Source organism: Danio rerio, chromosome 7, assembly GCF_052040795.2.
Source record: "Danio rerio strain M-AB ecotype USA chromosome 7, GRCz13ab, whole genome shotgun sequence".
Taxonomy (NCBI): domain Eukaryota; kingdom Metazoa; phylum Chordata; class Actinopteri; order Cypriniformes; family Danionidae; genus Danio; species Danio rerio.
The window spans coordinates 77,613,576-77,627,934 of record NC_141027.1 but is presented as its reverse complement, the minus strand read 5'-3'; positions in this window follow the sequence as shown (position 1 = coordinate 77,627,934).

Genomic DNA, 14,359 nt, shown 5'->3' with positions numbered 1-14,359 from the left:
AATTTCCGGAACGACTATACCAGTAAATTCATAAAAAGGTGTTCACACAGGCACGGACGTTACGGAATTTTTCCGGAATAGACCATTCATTTCTGGTTAATAATGGCAGAATTTACCATTTTGGAATGGATGTGTGAATGGTCTTTACCGTAAAAATTCTGTAAAAACACCTGTGTAAACAGTACTTTTTTTTAATTTAATGGTAAAGTCGTTGCAGAAATTTTCTGGATATTTATCGGTATCAGGTGAGGCAGTGGCGCAGTAGGTATTGCTGCAAGAAGGTCGCTGAGTCGCTGGTTCGAACCTCGGCTCAGTTGGCGTTTCTGTATGGAGTTTGCGTGTTCTCCCTGCCTTCACGTGGGTTTCCTCCTGGTGCTCCGGTTTCCCCCACAGTCCAAAGACATGCGGTGCAGGTGAATTGGGTAGGCTTAATTGTCCGTAGTGTATGAGTGTATGTGTGAATGTGTGTGTGGATGTTTCCCAGAGATGGGTTGCGGCTGGCATCCACTGCATAAAAACTTGCTGGATAAGTTGGCGGTTCACTCTGCTGTGGCGACCCCAGATTAATAAAGGGACTAAGCCGACAAGAAAATGAATTACTGAATTTATCAGTATCACTGTGTGAAAGGGACTAAAATTACAACTTCTCTTTCTGTGAAATTGACAGAGCGAATTTATTGATATTTTCAAAAAGGGCCTGTTCACACCTATAGACCTCATATAGGCAATTTTCCGGAAAAGTCTGTTTGTGTGAAAGGGGCTAATGACTTGCCTAATTACCATGACTTGCCTAGTTATCCTACTGTAGTTAAGCCTTTAAATGTCTCTTTAAGCTGAATACTAGTATCTTGAAGAATATCTAGTCAAATATTATTTACAGTCATCATGACAAAGATAAAATAAATCAGTTATTAGAGATGAGTTATTAAAACTATTATGATTAGAAATGTGTTAACCCACCCGTTTTTAATGCGTTTTAATGTTTTTTTTTATGCGTTATATATTACAATATGGGTGCAGTGGGTTGCACAAATGCTTCACAGCAAGAAAGTCGCTGGTTTGAGTCTTGGCTGGCTCAGTTGGAGTTTGCATGTTCTCCCCGTGTTGGTGTGGGTTTCCTCCAGGTGCTCCGTTTTCCCCCACAGTCCAAAGACATTCGCTACAGTTGAATTGGGTAAGTTATAGAGTTGTCGCGATACCATTACTTCATCTTACGATTCTATACCAGCTGAAGTTTCACGATTGTCAGAAATACTTTGTTATAATAGACCTACTTGAATGTAATTCATAATTCCCTTTAGGCTAAACAGTATTTTTTGCACCTCACTTCACCTAAAATTTAATCATTCTTTTTGTTTATTTTGTAGATCACTGACCAACAAAAAATACAATAAAATAAAGACACAAATTATACCAAATGAAATTGGCTACAAAAGATTAGGCATTATGAAGTTGTCGAAATTGTTTTAATGTTTCCTGTTGCTATTTTGGTCTTATCAGGGAACATTCATTCATTCATTTTCTTTTCGGTTTAGTCCCTGTATTACCTGGGGTCGCCACAGCAGAATGAACCACCAATTTATCCAGCATGTGTTTTTACGCAGCGGGCGCCCTTCCAGCTGCAACCTATCACCGGGAACTTATCAGGTAACAATCCAAAGTTATTGAAAATTTCACTTGGTGAGTCGTTCTTTTAAGGCGATTAGCGCAGTTGTTGTAGCTACTAAATCGTATTAACAGAATAGAAAAAGCCAATAGAAAAAGTCAGGAATATTAAAGCTTTGTGTTTATAGGTTTACAGTAAAGTATATAGATATAAATAACTAAAGCAATACACTAAAATAATTGTGCATTTATTAAGGCCTCTTAAGGTGACGATATCCCAATAGCTCCCAGCAAATGTTTGTCCGCCAGCAGAAGTATATTTAAATTCAGATGAACTCTTGAGGGAGCAGGAGAGCGTCTCGTTTCCTCCGAGAAAAAGTGACACTGACTTTCTGTTTCTGGGCTGCTGCTTACACCTTTTTTTCTCTCTGCAAAGGAAAGCAGGATTCCCTGGTGAGCCTATTGCATCATGGGAACTGATGAATCCTGTCTGGGATCCAGAAGTATATCCTTTTCCACATACTTACCCCCCTGAGTACAAACACATTTGAGGTTCAGCGCGTGGCAGTGTTTTTAGTCCCTACGAGGACAGGCATCAGTTAAGGCCTTGATATAGTACTGCTGTACTGAACTGCTAATCAATGTAGTGGTAATATAGCAATGTAATATATATGAAAAGTAAGTCATACCAATGGCAAAACTACACTGTAAATAATGTCCGTAAATTTGCAGATTTTCATACTTTGTGGTTCGCGTTTTTATATTTTAGTTTTCGCCATTTATTTATGCTTTTGCATCGCATTATGGGAGCTTTATCTTTCCTCCTTTTGACTGTTTGGCGCCATCTTGTGTCTGAATAATGTGCAGGTTAGTGTATACTCCATCAGCTGTTTTGGTTTCTGTCAGCTTTGTGTTTGTGACTGTTTGGCGCCATCTTGTGACTGAATAATGTGCAGGTTAATGCGCAGGTTAGTGTATACTCCATCAGCTGTTTTTGTTTCTGTCAGCTTTGTGTTTTTGACTGGTTGGCGCCATCTTGTGTCTGAATAATGTGCAGGTTAGTGTATACTCCATCAGCTGTTTTTGTTTCTGTCAGCTTTGTGTTTTTGACTGTTTGGCGCCATCTTGTGACTGAATAATGCTCAGGTTAGTGTATACTCCATCAGCTGCTTTTGTTTTAGAGCTTTGTGTTTTTGACTATTTGGCGCCATCTTGTGACTGAATAATGCGCAGGTTAGTGTATACTCCATCAGCTGATTTTGTTTTAGAGCTTTGTGTTTTTGATTGTTTGGCGCCATCTTGTGTCTGAATAATGCGCAGGTTAGTGTATACTCCATCAGCTATTTTGGTTTCTGCCAGCTTTGTGTTTTTGACTGTTTGGCGCCATCTTGTGACTGAATAATGCTCAAGTTAGTGTATACTCCATCAGCTGCTTTTGTTTTAGAGCTTTGTGTTTTTGACTGTTTGGCGCCATCTTCTAAATGAAAATAATGTGCAGGTTAGTGTATACTCCATCAGCTGGTTTTGTTTTAGAGCTTTGTGTTTTTGATTGTTTGGCGCCATCTTGTGTCTGAATAATGCGCAGGTTAGTGTATACTCCATCAGCTATTTTGGTTTCTGCCAGCTTTGTGTTTTTGACTGTTTGGCGCCATCTTGTGACTGAATAATGCTCAAGTTAGTGTATACTCCATCAGCTGCTTTTGTTTTAGAGCTTTGTGTTTTTGACTGTTTGGCGCCATTTTGTGTCTGAATAATGTGCAGGTTAGTGTATACTCCATCAGCTGATTTTGTTTCTGTCAGCTTTGTGTTTTTGACTGTTTGACGCCATCTTGTGTCTGAATAATGCTCAAGTTAGTGTATACTCCATCAGCTGCATTTGCTTTAGAGCTTTGTGTTTTTGACTGTTTGGCGCCATCTTGTGTCTGAATAATGTGCAAGTTAGTGTATACTCCATCAGCTGCTTTTAGTTTCTGTCAGCTTTGCGTTTTTAACAGTTTGTTGCCATCTTGTGATTGAATAATGCGCAGGTTAGTGTATACTCCATCAGCTACTTTTGTTTTAGAGCTTTGTGTTTGTGACTGTTTGGCGCCATCTTGTAAATAAAAATAATGCGCAGGTTAGTGTATACTTCATCAGCTGTTTTGGTTTCTGTCAGCTTTGTGTTTGTGACTGTTTGGCGCCATCTTGTGTCTGAATAATGCTCAAGTTAGTGTATCCTCCATCAGCTGCTTTTAGTTTCTGCCAGCTTTGCGTTTTTAACAGTTTGTTGCCATCTTGTGATTGAATAATGTGCAGGTTAGTGTATACTCCATCAGCTGCATTTGCTTTAGAACTTTGTGTTTTTGACTGTTTGGCGCCATCTTGTGTCTGAATAATGCGCAGGTTAGTGTATACTCCATCAGCTGCTTTTGTTTTTGTCAACTTTGCATTTATTTAAAGAATAATTGAATTATTATGGCTCAGAACAATGTTTTGTGTGTAACTTGTATGTTTTGTGGCAAGTAGTCATGTAATAAGCAGGATAAAGTACATCCAGGATGGCTATTATCACAGAATATGTCTTATACATCAGTGTTCCGCTTAGCGTCGGGCTGTCGATACATCCATCTTTCTTTATTCTGTGATAACAACCTCCTGGATGTACTTTATCACAAACTTATACTTCAGGTATTGGCCCATTGGGGCTTTTAAACTCTTAATTTGTTTCCCCGGCATCTCTTTAAGTGTCACCATGTGCACAGCTCTCTAGCTTTGTGTCAAATGATGTTAACCTTAAAGTTTCAGCAGGAGCGACAGCAAAACTGCTCTCATGACTAACAGGCCACCTCGCCTGAAAATAAAACCTCTCTGTGAGTGCAAACAGCTATGGAGGTTGTCTTCATAATGAAATTGGGGACGGCAGCCATGACTAAGTCAAGACATATTCATTGCTATGCTACAGGTCAAATTAAAAACATCCCATCCGCCCTAGACTAGCATGAACCCAATCTTACAAAATACACGAGTGCTTCATTAACATTTAAAAACCAGTATGAGCTCTTACAGAATGAAAGGACTCACACTTGCAGCTAATCACTCTCCGTGTCACTGCTATTAAATTTGAGATTTTTATTCAAAGGTGATGTCTATCATAGAAACAGTTGGCCTGGGAAATAATGATAAATAAATACATGGAAGCTCTGTAGGCCTGGCTGGCTAATTTCTAGATTTTATTTTGGCTTAGTCTCTATTTTAGAGGTCGCCACAGCAGAAGGAACCCATACACTATCATTCACACACACACACACTTAACACTACGGTCAAGTTAATTGATTAAAACCCCACACAGAAATGCCAAATGGCCCAGTCGGGACTCAAACCAGCGACCTTCTTGCTGTGAGGTGACAATGTTAACCACTGAGCCACCGTGCCACCCCTGGCTTGCAAATTGAAGTATATATATTAGGGATGTAACGGTATTGTAAATACCGTCATACCGCAATATTATTTTTTTTCGATATTACCGTAGTCGCATGACTCGGTAAAACTATAGGTCTTCTGAGAAAATTTGCTCAGGCGGATGAAGCGAACGGGAGGTAGCGGAAACTACAATTCCCATCAGCCCAGGCTTGGCCATCATCCCTTGCGGTCTGTTGTCGCTACAGATCCAGTAATGCGGAAATGGAGTGTGCTGTTAGAAGCGGGGATCAAAAAGAGCTGGAAAACCCTAAAGCGGGTGTTGTCGCCGCGCGCGTACTGAATAGCGGTGTTGTCGCGCGAATTCTTATCAGCTGTGTTGTCGCGCGCGTAGTGAATAGCAGTGTTGTCGCGCGCGTAACTTACTGTAAAGCGGGGACGGAGGGTATGTCGTGTCGCGGGGGCACTTTTGATGATTTTGGAAGGGAACTTTCTATCCAAGACTAAAAAGGGCATGTGCTCTGCACAGGTTGAGCACTGTGTGTGCACGTGCCTGCAAGTTGGGGAATAGGACTAATAATCAGTCATGGGGACTGCAGAAACACAGCACACTGTTCAGATTGATGCAGACATGAGACCTCTATCTCACTCATGGTTTGTCTTCTCAAGTGGGGGAAAGACAATGCACAACTTTACCCACTGCTGTCAACATGGGCCAAGTCATATCTCTCTGTCCCAGAAACCTCAGTCCCAAATGAGAGGGTTTTTTTTCTGTTGCAGGGGACATTGTAAATACCCAGAGATACCAGCTTTTACCAGATTATATTTATATGATCATTTTCCTTTAAACCCATCTCTATCTAAGTGAGTGAGTGATTAAATGTTGAATGTGATGAGTTTTCAACAATACTAAATTGAAACTTTATTTTTTTACATGGTTTAATAATTTTTTGTTATTAAAATTGAAGTTCCAGTTTCAAAGCTTACAGATAGATGGCTAATTTGTATGTCATTGACACTTTTGGCACTTTTTTGGAGTATTTTCATAAGTTTTGTTTTTTCCTGTAAATGATTCAATAAATACCGTACCGTGACATTCATACCGAGGTATTACCGTACCGTGAAATTCTGATACCGTTACATCCCTAATATATATATATATATAAGTACCTCTGGTATCCATGCTAGTTTCCGGAAATGCTGGGGAAAATAATCTGTGTTATTTTTTTCCTTCTGCACTGCCTCTGCTGACGTTTTAATCTGACCCCCAGACCCCTTCTCGCCATTTCTGTTTGTTGTCAAAACTCACAGCTGGAGGGGCGTGGTTAAGTATGTCAGCCCCACCCACACCCTCAAACAGACCTAATCTGAGAATTAAACTGAGAACAAAGAGGAAGTGCATTTTCATATTTCAATGTAAGATTACAAGAGCAAACTGTTATTTTTTCTTATTGACATTCACAGATTCTTTTGTTCACCGCAGCACTAGCAATGCGAGCTAGCAAAATCAACATGGCCAGTTTTGATTTCACGTGCACTTGAAGTCATGTCTGTGGACGTGCAGCCGCCTGTTCATAACCCTCTGAGCATCATGAACTGCGCAGGTGAAAGGAGACGGGCATTTTCTCCTCCTCCCTGAGCTTATTTACACCTCGCCATCGCTCATCGCGGCTCTGATGGCCCGTGATCTAATCACCAATGATCATTTACGAGCAGCGCCTCTGGTCATAAATATTCAAATGAGCTGTCTTTTGTCATGCTTTGAAGAAGTGCGTGATTTGTTCCTCTTTTTCCTCCACCGCTATTCTCGGGCACCGATCCACATTCATGCACAGAAGTGTGATCAGACTTACATATTCAATCACTCGCGTGCGTGTCACTTTAATAGTCCTTTTATGTGCAGGATGTTAATTGAAATGCTTCGATCATGCAACAGTTTTAGGCGCTACATGCTCATTACAGGAGAAAAATCAGACCTTGTCATATTATTCAGCTGAATATAATGTCTCCGGATAATGTATTATGGTAGTTTGTCCTATAATGAAATTGTGTTTTAGTTTTAAGTGATATTACATGCACTTAGCTGAACTTTAGAGCACTTTTAATGCACTTAAGTAGGAATTATAGGGATAGTTCACCCAAAAATGATATTTTTGTCATCATTTATCCACATTTCAAATCTTATTTCTATTTCTTATCTTAGGAAATAATATGCCAAAGTAAAATGAGTTTTTCCTCAAATCAAGCAAAATAATCTGCCAATGGGGTAAGCAAAATAATCTTGTTTTTCAATTTGTGATAAGATTATTTTGCTTTCCCCATTGGCAGATTATTTAGCTTGATTTAAGAAAAAGCTCACTTCATTTTGGCATACTATTTCTTAAATCAAGACTATATGTTTTGCTTGTCTAGAAAATGCTTCTTGATTTGAGAACTTTTAGATATTTGGACTAGAAACGAGACAAAAAATCTAAGTAAGAAAAGCATTTTTTTGCAGTGTATGGATGTCAATGGTTACAGGATTCTAACTCTTTTTAAAATATCTTTTTTTGTGTGTCATCGTTTACCCCTCGACTTGTCACAAACCTATTTAGAGTTCGTTTCTTCTGTTGAACTCAAAAGAAGACATTTTGAAAAATGCTGGAAACTGGTAACCATTGACTTCCATTGTAAGAAAGACAAGTACTATTGAAGTCAATGGTTACAGGTTTCTAACATTTGTTCAAATATCTTTTTTTGTGTGTCATCGGTTACTCCTCCTTGACATGTCACAAACCTGTTTCAGTTTCTTTCTTCTGTTAATCACGGAAGAAGATATTTTGAAAAATGCTGGAGACCTGTAACCATTGACTTATTTATGTAGTTATGTAGTTTTACTTTTTTCTAATATGAAAATCAATAGGTACAGATTTCTAACATTTTAAAAAAATATATATTTTTTTGTGTAATCATTAACTTCTTGACTCGTCACAAACCCGTTTGAGTTTCTTTCTTCTGTTGAGCACAAAAGAAGATATTTAAAAAAATGTTGGAAACCAGTAACCATTGACTTTAATAGTATTTGTTTTTCCTGCAATTGAAGTCAATTGTTACAGGTTTCTAACATTTTCCAAAATATCTTTTTTTGCGTCATCGGTTACTCCTTGACATGTCACAAACCAATAGGAGTTACTTTTCTTCTGTAGAACACAAATGACGATATTTTGAAAAAGGTTAAAACCGGTAACCATTGACTTCCATAGTAGGAAAAACAAATGCTATTTAAGTCAATGGTTACAAGTTTATTAGCATTTTTCAAAATATCTTATTTTGTGTTCAACAGAAGACAAAAACTCAAATAGGTTTGGGACAAGGCATGTTTTTTTTTCTACTATGGATGTCAATGGTTACAGGTTTCTAACTCTTTTTAAAATATCTTTTTTTGTGTGTCATCGTTTACCCCTCGACTTGTCACAAACCTATTTAGAGTTTGTTTCTTCTGTTGAACTCAAAAGAAGGTATTTTGAAAAATGCTGGAAACTGGTAACCATTGACTTCCATTGTAAGAAAGACAAGTACTATTGAAGTCAATGGTTACAGGTTTCTAACATTTTTTTCAAATATCTTTTTTTGTGTGTCATCGGTTACTCCTCCTTGACATGCCACAAACCTGTTTCAGTTTCTTTCTTCTGTTGAACACGGAAGACGATATTTAGAAAAATGCTGGAAACCTGTACTTATTGACTTAAATAGCATTTGTTTTTCTTACTATGGAAGTCAATAGTTTTTTTTTTTTTAATATCATATATTGCATGTAATCGTTTACTCCTTGATTCGTCACAAACCTGTTTGAAAAAAGAAGATATTTTGAAAATTGGGGAAACCGGTAACCATTGACTTTATAGTTTTTCCTACTATAGAGGTAAATGATTACTCATTTTTAACATTTTTCAAATTATCTTCTTTTGTGTTCAACAGAAAAATTGAGTTTTGGGACAACTTGATGTTGATTAAATAGTGAGTGAAATTTCATTTTTGGGTGAACTGTCCCTTTAAGATGATTCAGAGACAACTCTTTCTTTTTTGATGAACTTTTTTGCAGGCTGTACAATGAAGGACAGCTGCGCTTCACACACCACATGATCTGCTCTTTAAATAAAAAGTTGTTGTTTTTTTCCAAGCTAACAATGCAATGCTTTTGAGAGGCGGCTTGTGTTTCTCAGGTGCTGGAGTTTGCCGGACCTCAGCATTTCTTTATCCTCTCGTCGGCCTACTTCCTTGCTGACAAGAAATAAGTGATAATAGTAATAGCCTTTTATTTCATTGTGTCTTTAATTCCTTCTTTATCTCTCCGGAGCTTAATAAAGCCGTTCTACCTCACTGTCAAGAACTAAAACAAACAAGGTGTGCTGGACCTGATGGAGAGGTCCAATTTGTGCCCATCTTAATAGAATCTATAATAAGCGTTCAAGTCAGCCATGATAGAACGCCACTGTATCTCTCGATAACGCTGCCAGCTCTGAGCACTCGTGACACAGCCTGATGTATCTGCGCTGATGGGCTCCGTCTGAGACTTGAGGACAGGAAAAAAAAAAAAACTGGGGCAAGTGTCCCTTTGGTTTGACCAGTCTGTTTGAGATTGTCAAGACTCTCGCTTGTTTTCAAGGGCTTTCTTTTGGTTGTGTTTGCTTCTTCTCAGAGGATTCTGATTATGACAGGCTTTACTGGCTGAACTTTTTTTCTTTTAGGATTATCAAGAAAAACAGTGTGCATTTCTGAGTGTGCCTCATACAGGTGAGTGGCCTTGACAAACCACCCGTGATGGGAATAACAGTGCTATAAATAAAGAGTGTTAATGGAGATACCTTTTTCAGTATCGAGCAGAGATGTATAAAGTACTAGAGACCCAAAATTAAGTAAAAGTACAAGTGCTCTATCGAAAAAGTGACTTGAGTAGAAGTTGAAGTGCTCTTTTGACCTTACCGTACGTTCACACCGAAAGCGGCGAGAGCGTCCAAGGTCGCTCTGGCCGCCCTGGCGACAACGCTCTCTGCCTTCAGCTCCTGCGGCGAGAGCGTCAAAACTCGCTACATTGATCTCATATTTAAAGGAGCCGTTGCAGCATATCAGTTACATTCCTGCATAAAACATGTTTCCAGCGTGAAAATGTTACGCACTTCTTATCAAATTCATACAACAATGGAAGATCAAGTTGCGTGTGGTGTGGCTTTGCTCTATTTATCCAATATGTGTCCATATGTCTAAAATAGCAGCAGTACTGTTTTATACTGTCACATCGCGTGAGATTCCCGCTTTTTAAGATAAATTTATATAACATCAATGAACATCAGTAACTCGCCAGTAACTTATTTAATGTTCCTGTAGGAAAAAATTGTAAATAATTGGAAATCCGGGGACCGCAATAATCAAACCCTTGGGAACAACTGTGGTCGGAACCAAAGTTCACAGGTCTGTGTTCTCTGAACTGCTATCAATCGATGGACGTCTTCATTCTGATTGCTTGCCGCCGAACCGCGTCATAGCTCATTACCATAAAGTTGACTTCATTTCAACTCTCCTCGACGCTCACGCCGGCGAAGACGCGCCGCGCTGCTCCTCGCCGCCTTTCGCTGCCGGCTCTCATTGAAAATGAATGACTTCCGGCTACTTTGACGCTCTCGCCGCTTTCGGTGTGAACGTACGGTCATTCTTCGCCGTTGAGCGGGCGCTGCCATTTGAATCTTTTTGGCTCGAGACTTCCGGTCTCATTCACTTCCATTCATTTTTAGACATTAAGAACTTCTCGTTACGCTGCTTGATGTTGCAATTTGATGTTTTCTTATTATATTATTCTACTTGGTCTGTATAGTCATGCAAACATTTGTTTGTAGAGAAAGTAGTTTGACCATTTTCTGCCGTTTCTTATTCCTTGTCATTTCTCCCATAGGCGACTGAATCGGACGTTCTAAGACAATTGCGAAAACAGGCGCACCTCCGCATTTTAGAATAAGGTCAATACGCACCTTTCTTAAGTGAAAGTACTAGTGTTCAACATTTTTTTACTTAAGTATTGCAAGTAGTTAAAATTAACTGCTCAAATACTGAAAGTAGACACACAAGTATTGTGTAATGTAGATATTAAAGAAAGTAGTCAAAAGGTATGATCACATTGTTTTGTTTATTTTAAATATCTTTTTTTGGGAAACGTGATTAAGCAGAATGAAAAGAAACATGGCTTACATTACGGTTTTTCTCTAGTGCTTGAACCACAGATCTGACAGATTAAAACGGCTTTAACACAGACCTTTAAAGGGCCATGAAACCCCCTCATTTCAGCAGGGTGTTTTCACACCTCTACTTTGGAAAAAGTCAGAAAAGTGGGCGTGTCCAGCTCTGTTTAGGGGGGAGTGTCGGAGGAAGAAACGAGGCTTGGTATTGGAGTGTCCATTTGGGCGCGCTGAATTTCAGAGTCAAAACACACAACCACAGCGGACAATGTGACTGTGTTTACATGGACATCTGTAGTCGAATTATTTGCCAAATTATTAAATGGTGGACTTTAACTGCAGTTTGGCTCTTTCATTCAGGGAATTCATTCATGTCCCTCACGACAAACAAGATATTTGATTCGAGGAACTGCTCTAAGCGTGTATTTTTCATGCAGTGTTTGATACGGCACGGCGAATGAGAGAAAAAAAAGCGTCAGAAAGCCGCGTGTGTTATTCCGGTCACACAATCCAACACGAGGTTATAGTTTGGTTGTAACTGTTAGTGCAAACTTGTTTACACTCGGTGCAATAGTTTGTTTGATACGAATAAAATACGAACTGAATAAACAAAGAGCACTGGTCGCTCACTTACCAAATCTGTAGAGACAGGACAATCACCAGAACTAGAGCCGCGTCTTTATTTAGAGGAGACTAACGTTACAAGCGAATCCGGTGCCCGCAAATCCGGCTGTGTCCGCATACGCTGTTAGCGGATACGCTTCGTGGAGGGGGAACTGGAATTCCAGAAGGGAACAGAATCGACTGCTACACCGGATCTCAGCGTTAGCAGATCAGAACAGCTCTCAGGTAAACAATAATCCTCCTTAGACACGTAAGTTATTGTTGTCGCGCGTCGCGTACACTTAATCCACACGAGTCTGCGCTCTCACAGAGAGAAAATGAAAACGAAACTTAACAGCAGCAAACTATAAAAGCAACACTTCACGCTTGTTTTGCCAACACAACGTGGCGTCTTTGTCGTCTACACTCTGACAGTAATGAATATTAATGAAGTTGCACAATAGAGCGCGCTGATTGGTTTGAACCAAGCTTTACTCATGCATTAATGCATCACACTGTGAGACGTAATAAGACACACTCTGGCACAGACGCCCAGTCTGCACGCTGGAATACACGTTATTATGTCATGACCGTGACGCAGCTTCAAAAATTTGTTTCAAACCGGAAGTACGAATTTGCTTGAAATAACGCAAAAACAACCAATTTACACTTTTTAGTGAAATATAGGTGTCCTAATAGTGTTTTTAGCAGTGTGGGACACATATACGACTGTCAACAGCTCAAAAAATGTGTTTTGGTGTTTCGTGACCCTTTAAAGTTGTGTCACAAAAACACTCCGTAATCCACTCAAAATGCTATTGAAACGCATTATTGGATCACAGTTTACCGGTTTTAAACGCTGTAGTTCTAAACACCCAATGACAGTTGGGGTTAGGGGTGGGGTTGGGTGCCACGCCTCCTTTTCAAAATCGTACATTTTCGTACGACTGAACAAATTTATACGAATTAGCCACTAAACTGACAAACATAAAATACTTCCGTTTCCTCGTGAGATCAGGCTGGGTAATCAGATAAATGACTGACTCCCCCGTTTTGTTCTCTTGGACTTGTTGGATGGAAACAGTACTTTATTTTACATTTTTTATGTGACATTCCAGTTTTGCACATGAATTTAAGTCGCATCTTTGGATGGAATCATGGTGAATGACAGCTTTGAGTTCTGTCAGACTCTCTTTTCCCGCATTTCTCACCACAAACTCCGAGCAGACCAACTTTAATTTCACGGGCACCTGTTCCACCGCGTTTGGAGGGAAGAAACAGACAAATGGCCAAGCTTATGTAACCACTGGGATCCAGCCAGAAACTCGCAGGAAGCAGAAAATGTCCAACACAAGCCTATTCTCCGATGGCTTACGCCTTGATTGCATGTGTGCCGTGTGATATGAGCTGTTCACGCTCCACACACAATGATGAAGGACATTTCAGGAGTCCGTTCAGCACTGTTTGTTTCACATACAGACATGGAGAGGATGATAGACACAGCAACAGCACTTAAAGATGAAGACGAAATGACAATCCAGTCTCATTCTGAAAATGTACCCCTGTATACATTTCTGGAGAGTGCCAAATACATCCCAGGATGTATGTTTCATTACAGTTTTTGCGAAGCAGACGCAGCTACTGACTAACTGACTGACCGATTTAAAAAGAACTTACAGACTGAAAAAAGTCCTCGTCTGATTTTTTAACCACGCTTTCAGACTTAACCACATTCTCACCCTGTTATTCCCTTTATTTTGTTTTCTGGATTCTGTTTTTGTCTTACCTGCTTTCTGGTAGGGATGGCTGACGTGAAACTGACGTTTCGACACAGTGTCGAGATCCCGAAGCACAAGTGTTTCGAAACACTGTACCAAAGCATGATCCGAAACACCCAGGTCACGTGACTAAAGTGTTTCGAAACACTTGGTCACGTGACAAAAGCGATTCAAAGCATCGATCATTTCAGAAGCGTTTCAAGACCCGGAGACCCGTCTTGTATGGCCTAGAGGACCTTGCGTGTGCACTATGGTACTGTTTCTCAAATTTATTTTGGGTTCGAGTCTCGACTATTACAAATACTCCAAAATCATGATTTTATGTATTTTAATCATGTTACTGTTTTATGGTGTAGCCTAGATAGGATACAGCTGCGGATACACCATCAATTTAGCATCATTTTTGTAACACTGTAAAACAATAATTCATATTTTTACAGTACTTTGATGGGTTTAGGTTTTGGATAGACGTTAATAAAATACAATGGGAAATTTAATTAATAATATAAATAATTATTGTTAACTTCTGGCCACAACTGTATCTGATCTAGTAACAACCCTGTTTTATGAACAAAATACAAATTTATTTACAAATGTTTATTCGTATGTCAGAGCAATATTGAAACAAAACGATACAATAACAAAGCATTACCAACTGGTAGTAAAGCATTTCAACACACTTGTGACAGTCTGGATTCGACAACATTATTCCCGCATGACAGTCACGTACTCTAACCGCTCGACTAAACCATCTGATGATTCAAGGCTGCA